The sequence below is a fragment of the Hemicordylus capensis genome, chromosome 3 (assembly GCF_027244095.1).
Source record: "Hemicordylus capensis ecotype Gifberg chromosome 3, rHemCap1.1.pri, whole genome shotgun sequence".
Lineage (NCBI taxonomy): Eukaryota > Metazoa > Chordata > Lepidosauria > Squamata > Cordylidae > Hemicordylus > Hemicordylus capensis.
The window spans coordinates 16831509-16848406 of record NC_069659.1 but is presented as its reverse complement, the minus strand read 5'-3'; the positions used below and the strand labels follow the sequence as shown (position 1 = coordinate 16848406).

At 46.7% G+C, this 16898-nt stretch overlaps 1 protein-coding gene across 4 annotated transcripts in view; it reads left to right on the top strand.

The window, feature by feature from the left end:
• The window catches only part of GRM5 (glutamate metabotropic receptor 5), a 354535-nt gene that overhangs the window by 324891 nt on the left and 12746 nt on the right, over positions 1–16898 (top strand). The gene's annotated exons all lie outside the window — the stretch shown is intronic.

The window sequence follows — 16898 nt, the reverse complement described above, 5'->3', positions numbered from 1 at the left end:
AAGATAAGCCATTTCCTGATGAGGTTGACATGGAAAGGTAAATCTGGGTGTCATCAGCATATTGATAACACCCAGCACCAAACCTCCTGATGAACTCTCCCAGAGGTTTCATGTTGATTTTAAAGAACATTGGAGACAGTATGGAGCCTTGTGGAACTCCATACTTCAGTTCTTGCTTTGCAGAGCAACAGTCTCCAAGTGACACCATCTGGAATCCACCAGAGAGGTAGGAGCAGAACCACTGTGAAACAGTGCCACCCAACCCCAACCCGCTCAGGCGATCCAGAAGGATACCATGGTCAATGATATCGAAAGCCGCAGAGAGATCCAAGAGGATCAGCAGATTCACACTCCCTCTGTCAATAGCAAATTGGAGATCATTCATCAGGCCAACCAAGGCAGTCTCAACCCCATAGCCCACATGAAAGCCAGTTTGAAATGGGTCTAGATGATCTGCATCATCCAAAACTGCCTGGAGCTGAGAGGCCACCACCCACTCAAACACCTTGCCCAACCTCTTTCACCCTTGTGCTGTTGTGCAACAGTTCCCTGCAAACATAGGAGGTGTGCCACAAGCTGCACACCTTGCTGGCAGAAGCTGACACTGCGTAGGGAGGGACGTGAACAAAGTGTTTCGGTGGAGAGCGGGACCTTTAAGGACAAGGAAAGCAGGTCCTGACCTGCTCCTCTGCTGCCCCACTGCTTTTCCTACTGGAGTGCTGCTCTGCTCAGAGGTCCGTGCGCAGCTGCTATGCTGACCCAGCAGCCTGGATGTGTCCTGTGCTGCATGCAGGCTGCTGGGTCAGTGCAGCAGCTGCACACGGACTTCTGAGCAGCGCAGCGCCGCAACAGGAAAAGCAGTGGGACAATGGAGGAGCAGCTAAGGACCTCATTTACTCGTCCTTAATGGTCCCGCTACCCGCCCCGTTGAAGCGATTCGGCACATCCCTACTGAATGTGCTGAATCCCGAATACGTTTTGCACACATCCCTAATACTGCACCATGTTCCGTCTGCTTTGTAACAGAACATGTGCACAGCTGCTCAAGAGCACTCTTGGGCAAGACTCAAGAATTGTGCAAATGCAGTTGCGCAGTGGAGGGCCATTATTTCCAAAGGCCATCCATTGTGCAGCTGCGTTGGCGCAATTCTTAAGTCTTGCTTAGGAATGCTCTTGAGCAATTCCATTACAAGGTAGACTGAATGGTGCACAGTATGTCGGAATGATAATATGACATGCATCTGTCTCCAGCCCAATGTGTCAATGAATACATGATCATTGTATCTCTTCCGTTCTGATGCACGAATACAGATTCCAGGAGGTGATGCACACCTTGTTCTGTTGCCTGATATGCTTTCTCCTCCCCCACCTACCCACCTTTTCCCTGTTCTTCTTGGCATACAAAGCATTTGTGCCAATCAATTTCTGCTTCAGTTCCCCTTCAGCTGTGTAAGACAGCCACTGGCTCCATCTTCAGTGTTCGGTCTGAAAATACAGAATACAGGTGCATGATATACTGCAGATGTACAATTAGATCACATGTTCAAGAAAACAAAAGCATGCTCTGTTTAAAAAGGGGGGGGGACATTCTAAAGAAAAAGACCAGAAACACATTTTGAAGAAAACTCCAGCTGATAAATATTAATTGATGTCAGGCAACCAGACATCACAGAGAGAGGTGCTGCTTGAGAGCTACCGTAAAAACATGCCCACGCTGTTTGTGGAGCTGGGGGTGCTCCGTGTCTATTAAACGTAGCATTAATTCAGCTGCAACACTATTCCCACTGATAACGATAAGAGAAGTAACACAATTGCATTGCCACGATGCTTAGTAGACACAGAGCAGACACACACACACACCCCACAAGCAGCATCCTCTCTATCTCTTAGATATTGTGTTTTTTGTGTGGTATTAGGGATGTGCACAAAACCAGTTTGCCCAGTCCGGTTTGAATCCAGTTTGGTTTTGAACATGCCAAAACTGGGCAGGTTCAGTTTTGCACCCCTGAGTGGAGGGCCTGGTTCAGTTCGAATCTGAACTGGTTTGGGCCTGTTTTGGAGGTGCTAATAAATTTGTTTTTTAAAAAAGAAGGTCAACTTAAAGCTATCGAGGGCCTGTGCGGCCTCAAGGGGTGCTGCTGCAGCTGCAGGGTGGTCTCTGGAGGCTCCCTCTCTCCTTGTTGGCCTCCCCCCTTCTCCCCACAGGCTGTTTCAGCTCCATTTGCACACACAGCAGCCATTTTGGGGGCACCACACATGCGCACGGGACATTTGCACGACCAGGGTCATGACCCAGCCGAAATATGACCCGGCTGAAACAGCACAGGTAGAGATGGGGGAGGTCAGCAGAGGGAGGGGGAGATTGAGCCAGTTCTCACATCCCTATGTGGTATGCAAGCCACAGATGGTTGTGATTCATCTCCATATAATTTTCTGCGGTGCAAAGATAGATCTCCTCCTCACAGAAATGTTCCTTTAAAAAAAAAAAGCCACATTGTAACAAAAAGCTTTGTGGAAACATCGTTTGCTGAGATTTGCTCATAGATTAATGAGTCAATGGCCCTTCAGCCTTTGATCAGATCAAAATTTGACATTTAAATTAATGGCTGACAAGGAAGAATCAGCTATGCCAGCTAGGCCAGCTGGCCCCCAGAGCAACATTATCTGGCCCATGGCAGCCAGACCATTTTTAAATGGTGAAGCAGAACACTTGGCCCCATTTTCACTTGTAAGGAAAAGGTTTTTGAAAAGCATGTTAAGAAAGAGAGAAATTGCATGCTTTAATACCGCATCACTTTTGGTGTGTTGTGTGTATTAACAGCCTGACTATTAATCTGTGCTCCATCGTGGTGAAGTTCTTAATGCTAGATGGCTGCAAAGATTATCTTAGAGCCTGACCACCTGTGCAGGGGGTCACTTTTTGGCAACATGTGTACACATTTGTGTACAAATTAAAGCAATCACTCTGAAACAAGAGGTATCCTTCCTTTGTTTTCAGGTGGTGTATGTATGCACCATAGCAGCTATCATCTTAGAAGAGGCATTCTTCCATCAGTTCTGGATCCAGTCTCGCAATCACAGAACTGCCCACCATCACACATTCGGCTTTTCCCTCTTTGGACAAGCCCCACTGTAAGCGTGAGCAGCAGGTCTCAAGGGTGATTGACTTCCTCCGGACTTCCTCCCCTTCGCCCTGCTGTAAATGGCTACAGCGGGGGGGGGGGGTTATAATATCCAAATGGCGCCAGCTATGCTCTGCAGTAGAACATGGGCAGCTGGAGCACTGCCCACACTGTTGCGTGTGTCTAAACACCGCCAACAGTGTTGCAAAACAGGACTGTTCCACTTCACCTTAAAGTTGTGCAAATGCACTTGTGGCACACAGCGCTCCTTGGAATTAACAGGTGTTGCATTGCACAACTGCATTTGTGCACCTTTAAGCCCGCTGCCATAGCAGAACAGCCCTGTTCTTCAACACTGTCGGCGGTGGTTACACATAGAGCAGCACGGGTGTTGCTCCAACTGCCCATTTTTCACAGCATGGTATATTGGAGATGAGGTTTTTAAAAAAAAATTATGTGAGGGGCAATTAATTGATTAAACATTGCAGCCTTACAAAATACACTTCTGGGCCTTGAGACCATTCGCCTGAAAAAATGGCTTTTTCTCTTTGTCCCTGAGAAAACAGAAATTGATAATTCCCTAAAAAAGCTTAAAAGGCATCCCAGTAGTGACTGATGTTTATCATAAGTGGTCCAACAACTCCCCTGCAGAGCTGCTCCCGAAACATTGATGTATTCACTGTTACATTGTCCACTTTATACTGATGAAAGAGATTTATTTTTATCTCAGTATCTGAAAGATCTCAAAAGCCACTCAGTGGAGACAATTCTTATATGTCTATTAGAAGATAGGGACCCAACAATATCCCTGGCGGTTGCTAAATTCTGTTACACATTAACCAAACTAAGAGAAGCTAGAGCACAGCAATCAGTTACTGTTGAAGGTTCCTGATTTTATGTATTTGATGACATTTTAGACTTTGTTTCCGTTTTTGTTTTCTCTCTTTACCGTGTATATTCTGTGTATATTGATGTTTGATCTAAGATCGTAAATAAACAACTACTACTAGTAGTTCAGCAGTTTCAGTAGGTGGTCCAAGTTGCCAATCAGAACTAGTCACGGTCCATGTTTATGGATGGTAGGGTGGTTTTTTGGTGGTGATCTCTGGGGTGCCCAGGTTGTCCGTTTGATCACTGTTTCCCCACCTTATTTCCTTTTCGGGCTTCAACCATGTCAAAGCTGGTCATTCTTGTTCACATTTCTGCTCTGGATTGATCGACAGCTTCTATTTGTTTGTCAGCCTCCTGGCCCTGTGCAGCGTTCTCTCCCCCCCCACCACCTTTTGTCATTGTTTCTGTTCCTAAATTCAACTAGATTGATCTGTTCTGCTTAAAGCAATTCAGTTGAAAAACAAGAAGCAAATTGGTGGGGAAGAAAAGTGCATGCAAATATCAATTAATCATGCATTGTTTTCTACTGTTTACAGTGGGTTTTTTCACCAGTACATGCAATCCTCATCTTGTATCTTTCCCCCCAGTGAAGAACATGCATTCCGTAGCACAATAAATTCCATTTCAGTGGGGATGAGGGATGAGAGAAAGCATGCTTTTAAAGAAGATGTGCTGAATTAGTTTGCTAGAAGGCTAGACATTCTCCTGGTATAAGCAGAATTAGGACCCAGTGTCTGGCAGCTGTAAAGAAGGTTAATTCCATGCTAGGAATCATTACGAAAGGGGTTGAACATAAAATTTCCAATATAGTAATGCCCCTATATAAATCTATGTTTCAACCATACCTGGAATAAATACTGTGCACAGTTCTGGTCACCACACCTTAAAGAATATATTGTAGAGTTAGAAAAGGCATAGAAAAGGCATAGAAAAGTAGAGTTAGAAAAGGCATAGAAAAGGGCAACCAAAATGATCAGGGGGCTGGAGTGACCCGCCAATGAGGAAAGTCCACAATGCTTAGGCTTTGGCGGCTTAAAAAGGAGGTGGGTGAGGGGGGATGTGATAAAGATGTATGAAATTATGCACAGTACAGATCAAGTGGATAGAGAGAGAGGTTTTTCTCCCTCTCATAATATTAGAATCAGGGGTCATAAGAACAGAAGAACAGACCTGCTGGATCAGGCCCAAGGCCTATCTAGTCCAGCATCATGGGCACAGTGGCCCATCAGATGCCTCTGGGGAGCCCACAGGCAAGAGATAGGTGCATACCCTCTCTCCTGCTGTTGCTCCCCTGCAACTGGTATTGAGAGGCATCTTGCCTCTTAGGCTGCAGGTGGCCCATAGCCACCAGACTAGTCGCCATTGATAGACCTGTCCTCCATGACTTTGTCTAAGCCCCTTTTAAAGCCATCCAAGTGTGGTCATGACCCAGGCCACGCAGGGGCCATCTGCCATGTTGTAGACTGCCGTGCCAGGGGAAAGGGCCAGAAAGAGCCGAAGACTACCTGAACCAGACAATGGCTGCAATAATGGAGGCCAGCGGGGGGAGGGGTAACCTCCATGGACACACACCTTCACGGTCTTGGAGGAGCCCCCTGGAGGGGGTAAGTTGGGGGAAAATTTAAAAACAATATATATATTTTAACTATTTAGTCAGCAACCTGCACGAACGGCCAAATTAGGTTTGGTCCGGGGTCAAGCCGAACCGTAGGTAATTTGGTTTGACCCCGAACTGTCAAACCAAACCGACTCGAAGTCAAATTCGTTCGGTTCCGAACCTGTTTGCACACCCCTAATAAGAACCTATGCTGAAAGCTGCTGGCTGACATCCAGACTAATGCTGCACTAGTGCAAGAATGTTGTACTAGTGCAAGGATGTTGCAGTAGCTAGTTCTACTAAGTCAGAAGCTCGCATTCCAAACTAGTGTCACACTGGTGCAACAGGATGTGCTTACTCAATCTGTGGCATGCCTCCTGCTGCAAAACCTCTTCCTCAGTCCACATATGTTGCAGGGAATGAAGCAAAGCTATCTGCTCTCCAATGCTTGCACAAGTGACCAAGAACACAAGAGAATGCACAACTTGGAGCATCTGCTTAGCTACATGATCTTCTTGTGTGGCTGCATCTTGGTTCGTTGCACTAGTGCAGCATTAGTTTGGATATTGTCCACTATGTTTTAGTCTATAATAGCACTAAGTTGAAAAGGTAATTTCACACAAGTGATTTTTCACACAAAGTGATCCATACCAAGGAGGAGAAACAAAAAACATATAGTGAAAGGTGTTGCAGAAATGTGACATTTTGTGCTTTATGTCATGTCGGTTATTTGCAAGAATATATTTGAGAAACCGTCACTCGTCAACTACACATGAATAGCTTTCCCTTTCATCATATAAAATCAGTTATGCAATGGGATGTTTTATGAGGCTGTCAAAATATAGATATCTTGGTACTGCTGCTATAATTTAAGCTTGAAATTACCGATTTAATTAAATGCAACAAATAAGAAACTGATTAATAATTCAGGTGAGAGCTTTTTTCCCCGCCAGTTACTCAAACCCCAAATGAGAGATTCTCATGACAAGTCAGTTAAGCCGTATACACTTAAATTAAACCCATGCTGAATATTTGGCACAGATGGGGGAAACGTAGAACAATGCAAGTCAGATATCAGTGCCTGGGTGAAAAGAGCTAATGTTTTTTCTCCTTTTCCAGAATCAATTCCCTCTGTTATCATTTGCATTAGTGTGATTTCTCTTAACTCATAAGATGAAGAAAAGAACAGCCTTCTTGGTGGATAAGATTGATTGCCAAAAGCTATTGTGTCAATCCAGTGCTGCTCAGAAAACATCAGAATTGATTTCAATGCATGAACAAGTTTCATAGTCCAGAGAGTCTCTCAATGCACATGTCATGCAAGTTTCTGTGCTATGCCATGGACTAATGCGCCAGCCCACTGACTGTAGTGGGCCATCTCTAGACAGTCATCCTGCCATCACTGACATGTGCATGAAACTGTAGAGAAAGTGCAGAGAGAAGGGACCAAAATCACAAATGAACCCTTTATTAGGATCATCATCAAAAACAACAACAACAACAACAAAAAGACACAACATCTTATAGTACTTGAGCCAACTGGTCAATACCATCTGGGGGGATAGGGATGAATGCTCATTGTGGTTTTTGACAAGGTCTTCCATCAGAGATGTCACTTTAAGTGGCGCAGTGGAAAAATGCTTGACTAAGAAGCAGAGGGTTGCCGGTTCGAATCCCCACTGGTATGTTTCCCAGAATATGGGGAACATATTCCCAGACTATGGGAAACACCTATATCGGGCAGCAACAATATAGGAAGATGCTGAAAGGCATCATCTCATACTGCACGGGAGGAGGCAATGGTAAACCCCCTCCTACCGAAAGAAAACCACAATGCTCTGTGGGTGCCAGGAGTCAAAACTGACTTGATGGCACTCTTCACCTTTACTATCAGAGATGGAAAATAGGCGATAATACTTTATCACCTACGTATAGGTGATACTTATAATACTTTCAGCTTTCAGAGTGTTACCATGCTTTTATTGACCCGTCCATCAGGCCTGCAGTGACCCAAATTGCAATGGTGTTTTAAAAGCATTTGAAGTTTAAAAACACAAAAACTACTATACCATATTGATGTTGTCAGAGGAATGGAAGTGGACATTGGCAAGAATGTCCTCCAAAAAGTACTCCATGGAGAGGGTACAACCATTTGTTCATTGTTAACTCTGACCCTAACCCTTTGCTCTGTTCAAAAATGACTACAGGTTTACCCTAATCATTTGGGGTTATGTATAAAGAAGAGATAATAAAACACAGAAAGCTGTCAGTGCAGCAACCTGCTTTCCATCTCTAGAGTGGTAGTCACTTCCAAAAATCACTATGAGCATTCACCCTTTGAGATGGGACCAATGCCCACAATTTGTGGGTCTGGCTCAGAGACTGTTTTGCAAGCTTTTGCATTCTCCAGAATTCTTCATCAGGCTGGATGTTAAACAAAGCAACTAGGGGGTGAGATAACTGGGCATGAGATGGCAGTGGCAAAACTGCTGGGTAGCTGAAGAGGGCAACTGCCAATGGCCTGGGTTTATTTGCCCCTTCCACATTTTCCTCCTCCTCAGCGTATAGCCTGCCACTGGAGCTGAAAGATGAAGCAGCAACATAGAATAACAGGCAGACTAGCACTGCACTAGTGCAAACATGTTGCACTAGTGAACGGATGTTGCGCTAGCTAGTTCTGCTCAGTTGAGAGCTTGCTTTCCAGACTAGTATTGCACAGCTGCAACAGGGGGCATTTGCACAAACTTGCTGCTGTGAATCCTCTTCTTCAATCCATAGGTGTGGCACGAAATGATGCAAAGCTACCCACTATCCTTGTTGCATAAGCGCAATGCTTGCAGAAGCAGACCAAGAGCACAGGAGACAGTGCAACTTTGAGCATCTGTTTCAGTTTACTCACATGGATGCATCTTTGCTCTTTGCACTAGTGTACCATTAGGCTGGATGTCAGCCAGTAATAATAAATCATAGAATCATAGAATTTTAGTGGTGGAAAGGACCTTGGTGATCTTCTAGATTAAGATCCTTGAGAGGTGGCTGTTCAGCCTGTTTGAAAACTTCTAGCAAAGGAGAGTCTTGGACCTTAGTCTAATCTAAGGTTTCTTAGCCTTGGGCCCCCAGATATTGTTGGACTACAACTCCAAGAATTCCCAGCCACAAAGGCCATGTCTGGGGATTCTGGAAGTTGTAGTCCAACAACATCTGGTGGCCCAAGGTTAAGAAACCCTGGTCTAATCCAGTGTAGGAGAATCCCCAAGGTGGAGCTCCACACCACGGGTGAACACGGTGAGCTTCATGTCAGGGCTTCCCCCACCTGGGTCTTTCAGGGGGGACCCTATTGGGTGGGGGAAGAAGTAGATATCAACATGCCTACCTGGAAGCATTCTGGCAGGGAGATGTTGCCTTATCATAAACAGACAGCATAGCTTCACAGAATCGGGAGTGGCTCTTGCAGGATCTCAAGGTGAGATCTCCCGAGATTTGCCGCAGTTGTCAGGAGCGATATAAGGGAGGACTGGCTAGTAGGGAGATGCATGAACCAGTTCAGCGATCCTTTCCAGACTGCCGGACCAGTTCGGAGGTACAGAGTTCAGTCTGGTGTGGCAGCGGTGGGGTCACTTTTAAGGAGCAGGGATGGTGCTTATCTCCCCTGCCATGTTTCCCCCACTAGCACTGTGTCTCCAAAACTGCTGGTGGTAGCGTTCCTCCTTGCCGCCCCAGTCAGCATCATGCACGTCTTGCACATGCACCGGCCACTTCCGGTCCAACGCTGACTGGGGCAGCAAGGAAGTACACTGCCACCCTGTACCAGCAGTTTTAGAGACCGCGCCGGCAGGGGAAATGCAGCAGGAGAGGGGTGAGCACCCTTCCTGCTCCTCAATGCCACCACCACCACCCACACACACACACCAAACCGGCTGAGTGCTGGTTCATGCACATCCCTTCTGGCCAGTCCAGGGGGAGGGTTTGGTGTGGATGGAGCTTGGGGTTCTGACTGAGCCTTGAGGGTAGCAACACTAGGGTGGGGCTGGTAGATGGGACAAGCTTTGAAGCTCCTCTGAGGCCACCTCAACCTCCTTTGGCAGCAGACAGCGGATGGCTGTTCTGAGAGGCTGGCATCCAGCCAGCCCTTCTTATGGTTTTTTTTGATAAGGCAACTGCTTTATTTATCTGCAGAAAAATCGTCTGGGTTGCCTGAGTGCACAGTTTGCACTTCAGCCTGAACTTCAGAGTCTTGTTCAGTCTGAACTTCAGAAATGCTGCTTCTCTGATAGATTGGTAGACAGACCAGATCAATCTTGGGCAATCCTGAGCCACGTAGGTGTTTTATTGTAAGCTTCCGGCTCAAGCAAAAGCTTTAAGTATCTTTTTCAAGCAAAAGCCAAGGCAGACTTCTACTGTCTTGCAGCTACAACTACAGAATCAAGCCTTTTAACTTGATTTATCCACAGCTACAAGCACTCAACTGTGGTGATTTTTCACAAAGGCGCAGAGCTGTGTGTGTGTGTGTGTGTGTGTGTGTGTGTGTGTGTGTGTGTGTATCAGTGGGTTTGCTGCACATAAATGAAGCCGCAATGTAAGGTGGACATCTGAAGCTGGCTTAGACTGAGTCAGATAGTTGGTCTGTCTACCACAGCATTCTCTATCCAGATAGTGGGTCTTCAGGGTCTTAGGTCATGGTGTTTCCCAGTCCTCTTGCCTGGAATCCCTTGAAACCAGGGGTTCTGAATCTTGGTTTCTCAGATAGCTGCTCTTCAACTACATTTCTCCCTGGCCTTTGGCCATTGTGCTTGGGGATGATGGGAGTTGTAGTCCAGTAACATCCAGACACCCTGTGTTGGGAATCCCTATTTTAAGTCTTTGCAATGAAGTGCTACATTGTGACTCTGGATGGGTTCAGACAACTGCCAGAAAGTAAGTTGGGAGTCACCAGAGGTTCCCAGGGAGCATACCCCAAGCGACAAGTTTGTTTCATTTTGTGACATATGAACATGCCAATGTCAAGTTGCCAATGTTGGGTTCCCTTTGCTACCTGACATTCTCCACCTAGGAGATGGCAAGTCCCATGTTAAGCTCCCTTTGGCTTCTCCAGCTGGCAGCATCAGTATAATTAAATATATCAACTCTGGCAATGATGCATAGCAGTCAGGGAGTTCAGATAAGAAGGGGGCCATGGTTTTGCAAGTGGGTGATTCAAGTCTCACATTAGATGGCCACATTTGGTCATCCCAGGCATTGTGTTGGATTTCAGTCATGCTGTAGATCTGAATGAATGTGGTGTTGTGGGAGGAATTTCCAAGTAGGGCTCACAATATCCTGATCCAAGGGTGCACCTAGGTAATTTTGGTGCCCTGGCCTAAAGGGCTACGGAGCCCCACCCCCACCCCTGGGAGTTAAAATGTAAAAAGTCATTTTTAAAAAATAATAAAAAAGTCTAACCTGCATTTTACTGTGGAGCCGAAAGGTCGAGGGGACCTCAAAGGCCCAGGGGGCCTCCCACCGCCACCCCAACTCGCCACTGCACCAAACCGCAGCACCGAAACAAGAATTCTAGCTGCGCCATGTGCATGGCCAGGGTGTGGGGGTGAGGGGACGGAGCTTCTTCACAGTTCTCAAGGGCCACTGGGCCAAACGGTCAAGCCCAGTGGTCGCTCCCACTCAACCCACTGCTGCCACCATGGGAGTGGGGGAGGCATGCTCGGCTCACCCCCACACCCCCCACACCCCTGGCATGGCTAGAATTCTTGAGGTATTTGGCACTGCAGTTTGGCGCCACAGGGCAGGGTTAGGGTGGTGGCAGGAGGTTCCCCTGGGCCTTTGGAGGCCCCTCTGGACTTTAGAGGCCACGGACCGGGTCCCCAAGGTCTGCAGGTCAGAACGCCTTTGTCCTGATCAAGCAGCTACTCTATGCAGTTGGGGATGTCCACACACAGAGCAGATGTTCTGCATGTAGTGACCCCATATTGGATCTTGCTGTGCAGGTAGTAGCGGCCAGTGAAGGATCCGGGGGGGGGGGGGAGAGGCACCTTTAAGAGTGCCTCTCTTAAAATGAATTGGTGCTTACCTCCACTCTCGCCGCACCTGAATGCTGCTCAAAGAAGCAGTGCACTGCCCAGCACCCCCTGCGGCAGGGGATCGCCTCCACCACTCACCTGGCTGCAGATGGAGGATCAGCTCCATGGAGGCCAGGTGAGTGGCAGAGGCCATCCCCCACTGCAGGGGGTGCTGGGCGGCGCGTCGCTTCCAAGCAGCGTTCAGGTGTGGCGAGAGTGGAGATAAACACTAATTCATTTACTCTTAAAGGTGCCTCTCACTCCCCCCCCCCCCGTGGGGCCCTCACCGGCTGCTACTGTGTGCAGGGCAGAGAGCAGATCAAGAGCCTACCAATCCTGCTTATGAGTCAATCCTCGATGTTGTTGCCTGCAGGCAAACCAAGTGACCGACAAACCACATGCACACGTGTGCGTCAATGCAGCCCACATCCCTACCCTGGATGAATGAGGGTGCAGGTTCCATTTCTGTCTTTCCACCTCCGTCTCTCAGTGTGGATGCATACCCACGTGCCTTGCTCTGCATGTTAGTACGTGAGCCAGTTGGGGTGGCTGGTATTATCTGGGGGGATGGATGCTCGTTGTGATTTTTGTCAAGGTCTACAGCCCTAGAGATGGGAAAGGGGAAAGAGGTGATAGCGCTGCAATACTTTCATGATAACTTTCAGAAAAGTTAGCATACTTTTCTTGTTCTGCCCATTGGGCCTGCAGTGGCCAAATTTGCAAGAGTGCTTTTAAAGCTTTGAAAAGTTTTAAAGACACAAACACTGCTATAAAATGTTGTCATTGTCAGAGGAATGGACATAAAAATGGGCAGGGATGTTCTCCATTGTTCCATAGAATACTCCATAGATAACTCATACTCTCTTGATTACTCCGTATATTACTCTATGGAGAGTACAACAATTTGTTCATTGTTATCCTAACTTGTCCCTTTTCTCTGTGCAAAAACCACCTTGCTTTCACTAGAATCATTTGGGGGTAGGGATAAAGAAGGGGTGATAACACAGAGAAGGCTGTAAGTGCAACAATGCTGTCCCTGTTTTCCATCTCTAGTGGGGTAAACATTGCCACAAATCACAATGATGCCCAAAATGTGTGGGTCTGGCTCATGGACTGTGTGGTACTAATCACACACAGTACGCTGTTCTCATGAGCCGGGGTTCGGCTGTTCCTGTGCAGCACCAGGATGGATCCCTGCACTGCCTAAACCCACTTTGAGGACCCCAAATTTAAGGGTGGGAGTGCACCCTTAACCCCAGCGCTGGAATCGTGATTGTGCTTGGGCTGCTGGGACTAGAGCACCCATCTCATGGGAGTATCACCCAATGCACCGCGCTAGTTGTGTGGTGCATTGTGGGATATCTGGAGACTGGGGTGCATTGTCCCGGCCTCTGGAGATCTGCTCTGCTTACAACAGCATGGATCATCTGGGAGCATGACACACACTCCCAGAAGCAATCTGTTAATTATCTGAGGTAAGTTGGCAAAGCCTCCCCCCGCCCCACACTTGCGAATAGCCTCAGTGTCTTGTTGCATGTAAGTCTGTGGATTGGGTCCATTGGCTAATGCCTGAGAAGAGAGTTGCCTTCCTCTGACTTGGCTCACTTGCTTGATTCATCTGCCACAGTGTGTGTGTGTGTGTGTGTGTGTGTGTGTGTGTGTGTGTGTGTGTTTAAATGCGTCTACTTTCTGGACACTGTGGCCCAGTTCAGACTAACAGCCTCTTGCAAGTTGGGCTGTTGCAATCTCCTTCTCCAAAAACTTTGCCTTCCGTCTTTGAGGCAGGAAGATAGCTCTTGTAGACTTGTGCGTTGCTCTGTTTTCCCTCAAAGAGAACGCCAGTGATATGAGCTGACTGTCCCTCAATTAAACCTCCTGGATATGCAGGCTGAGTGACACATCCATCCCGAGGCTGAAAACCCAGAAACTGGCCTTGTGCCTCCAATTTCCTGGAAATGCCACTGGTTTTTATGACTGACACTCTTTGGGGAAGAAGAGGATTAATTTGCTACATAAATGTGACACAGGACTCTGCAATAAAAACAGGTTGGCACATTCTATATATCCACATGGCAAAAGGCCCAGCATTCAGTTGCAGCCTCAGATGAGAGAGTCAATGCCCCTTGGTTATTAAATGACATACTTCTATTTTGTCCAGCAGGTGGTATGTAATTAAACAATTAACTCCCAACAAGACCAGGTTTTTAATCATCCTGAACCAATGGACAATATTCTCAACTACCCACCCACCTCGACTTTTTAAATCCTATTCTGAGATTACATGAGAGAAATGAATCTATGCAAGATAGGACGGAACTGAACGTTCTCATTGGAGAACTTTTGTCTCACATTTGGGAAATATCAATTGGAGGGTAGCAACAACAGGTGAGGGGGTATGTCTTCATCTCCTTGGGGGCTTCCCAGAGACATCTACTGGGTCACCATGGGGAAACAGGATGCTGGGCTAGATAGGACCACCAGATCCAGCAAAGTTCTTCTGATGTTATGTTTTTACCAAAGGGAGCTAAAAGTCCCCCAGTTTACCTTTTTTGACTACTGCCTGTTTTGTGTTGGTGATTCACCTGGTGACTGTGGGTTAGTGGCCACCATTTTGTGGGCTGGTGGCCTGGCCACCAGGTGAATCACTAAGAAACTCACAAGAACAACACTCTGTGATGACCATTCATAGCAACACTATTCCATTAAGTAGCATCGTTCTCAGGGGCATCTGGGAGAAAAAGAAGGCAGCTGCCAGCCTGTGACTTCGGGGGAAAACACTGTCTGACAGGATGAAGAAAATCACTCAAATCACCAAGAAACATCACACACACACAGAGCTGAGCTGCCACTGTCCATTTCTCACCACAACACCATCTGGTCTTGTGGTAGCAAGCATGACTTGTCCCCTTAAGCTAAGCAGGATCCGCCCTGGTTGCATATGAAAGGGAGACTAGAAGTGTGTAAGATATTCCCCTTAGGGGATGGAGCCGCTCTGGGAAGAGCATCTAGGCTCCAAGTACCTTCCCTGGCTTCTCCAAGATAGGGCTGAGAGAAATTCCTGCCTGCAGCCTTGGAGAAGCCGCTGCCAGTCTGTGGAGATAATACTGAGCGAGATGGACTTATGGTCTGACTCAGTATATGGCAGCTTCCTATGTTCCTATGTACAAACAGACCAAACCACAACTCAAGGAAGGAAGGCACCCAAGTTCTGCCTTGGTCAATCTGAGATCCAGCAAAAACAGATAGTTAATTTAGCAGCAATAGTACCGCTTATTATACTCAGTGCAGAGAAAAGAAAACCACAAAATCATGCGTTCCTTGATTCATTCATTCCTCCTCTCCTTATGTATCCTCTTTAAGGGTATACTAAGGGCTCTCTCTGCCTCCCCTCCCCAGGCCCTTTGAAAACATTTTGAAATTCCCTCCTTTTTGGTTCCCATTCCCTCCTCCTTCCACCCAGCCAATGGGGCCACAGTTGCCCATGACAACACTTAATTTGTATGATAACAAGCCAACCAAGAAGCAAGAAGATCTTAAGCCAACTAGAAACCAGTGCCAGAAAACCAATCAGCAAAGCCTGCCAGAATGGCACTTTAATCACTCGAATCGATTTGAGCTTGAATCATCAGATCACTGTAACCAGGCCCTTATTCTAACAGTGATTCGATTCAAATTTGGATTATTTGAATCGGCCCAATTCGAGCTTGAATCAATCTGACTCAAATCAATTTGCACATCTCTAGTGGTGACCCACTAGATTATGGGGCTGGGTTTGCCCCATACTCTGTGATAATCTCTGTGTTATTTGCCCCATACTCTGTGATCATCATATCACAGAGTACATGTAGTCACTTGTACTATATTGTACTTCCCAGTCTTGCAGCAAATTTTACCAATCTCTTCTTCTGATTTCGGGGCATGTATGGACTTCACCACATAGACATAAATAGCCTGTGATATGGACACTCCACACAGAGGCCCATGGGCTTGATGCATGCAATTCTTCCCCCTCAAGAATGAGGAAATGTCAAATTAAAGCTCTATGTGAGCCCAATTCCAACATTATGTTGTACAAGTGTACAGATGTCTGTACACTCGTACATGTGTTTGTGTGAATGGCTGTACCTGTGTTCATTTCAAAAGTGAACCTGGATACAGGACCTTCTAATGCATGGTACAGGCAGGAAGTATACTTCTGTACCTGCATTCAACATAACATGTGAATGACTATACCTGGGTACAAATCTGTACTTGAGTGTACAGTGTACACATTATGTCCACACATTATGTTCAACACTCATAAAATGAGTGTACAGTGTACTCATTTTGCGAGTGTTGAACATAATGTGTGAGTGGGCGTATTCACTGTCCACAGTGTCTTAGAGTGATCTTCATTATTTTTCATGTGTGGGCCACTTTGGCAAAAAAAATACCTTCAATGTGAGAACCATTTTCCATGGCGCTGAGTGACCTCTGCACAGTACTTTTTTCTCAGTGCTGGGAATGCCCTTTAAGAAAGGTGGAGCCCCCTCTTAAGAGCTCTGTGGGGAAAGTATTGGGAAAGGCTGGACTTCCCAGCAGTCTGTGCATGCCTTCCAAGATAGGGCAGGGGCTCAAGAGGGCTCCATTTTCCTTTAAGGAGCCTCTTCACTGGCATTGGGCAAAAGCACAGCACGGCATGGTAAGAAAGGTCATCTCCTCATGGTATGAGGGGGGCTGTGCAGAGTATTCAGCTTTGGCTGAAGCTTCATACAGGCCCAGGAAACAATTTGTCTGGGAGAATTGATGTGGGCTTCCTCTGGCCCCAGGCCTTACAATGAAGAACACTGCTGTGTGGCCTTGTGCAACACACTTCCAATGTGTTATGTGTGGCATAATGTTATATGTGGCATAATGAGGGTTTGCCTCATAGGCTGTGTGATGCCTGCAGAGTCCTTTACCTCCTCAGCATGGTAAAGAAACCGTTAATACTAAACAGATTATTTAAGTGTAAGCAGCAGGTTCACTTGGGTATCGTGACTGTTTACTTCAAGGCTGACTGACAACTACAGTGTTTATATCCACGGGTGTGTGCTAATACTTATTTCGATGGCAGCTGCAAATATTATACATTCAGCTTTGCAAGAACCATGCCCTGGGGCTATCAGATCGATGCTTTTAATTCACCGTTTCATTAAGTCTTTCCTACATAACCCTTACACTTTGCCTCTCTCTCTCTCTCTTCCTCTCTCTTCC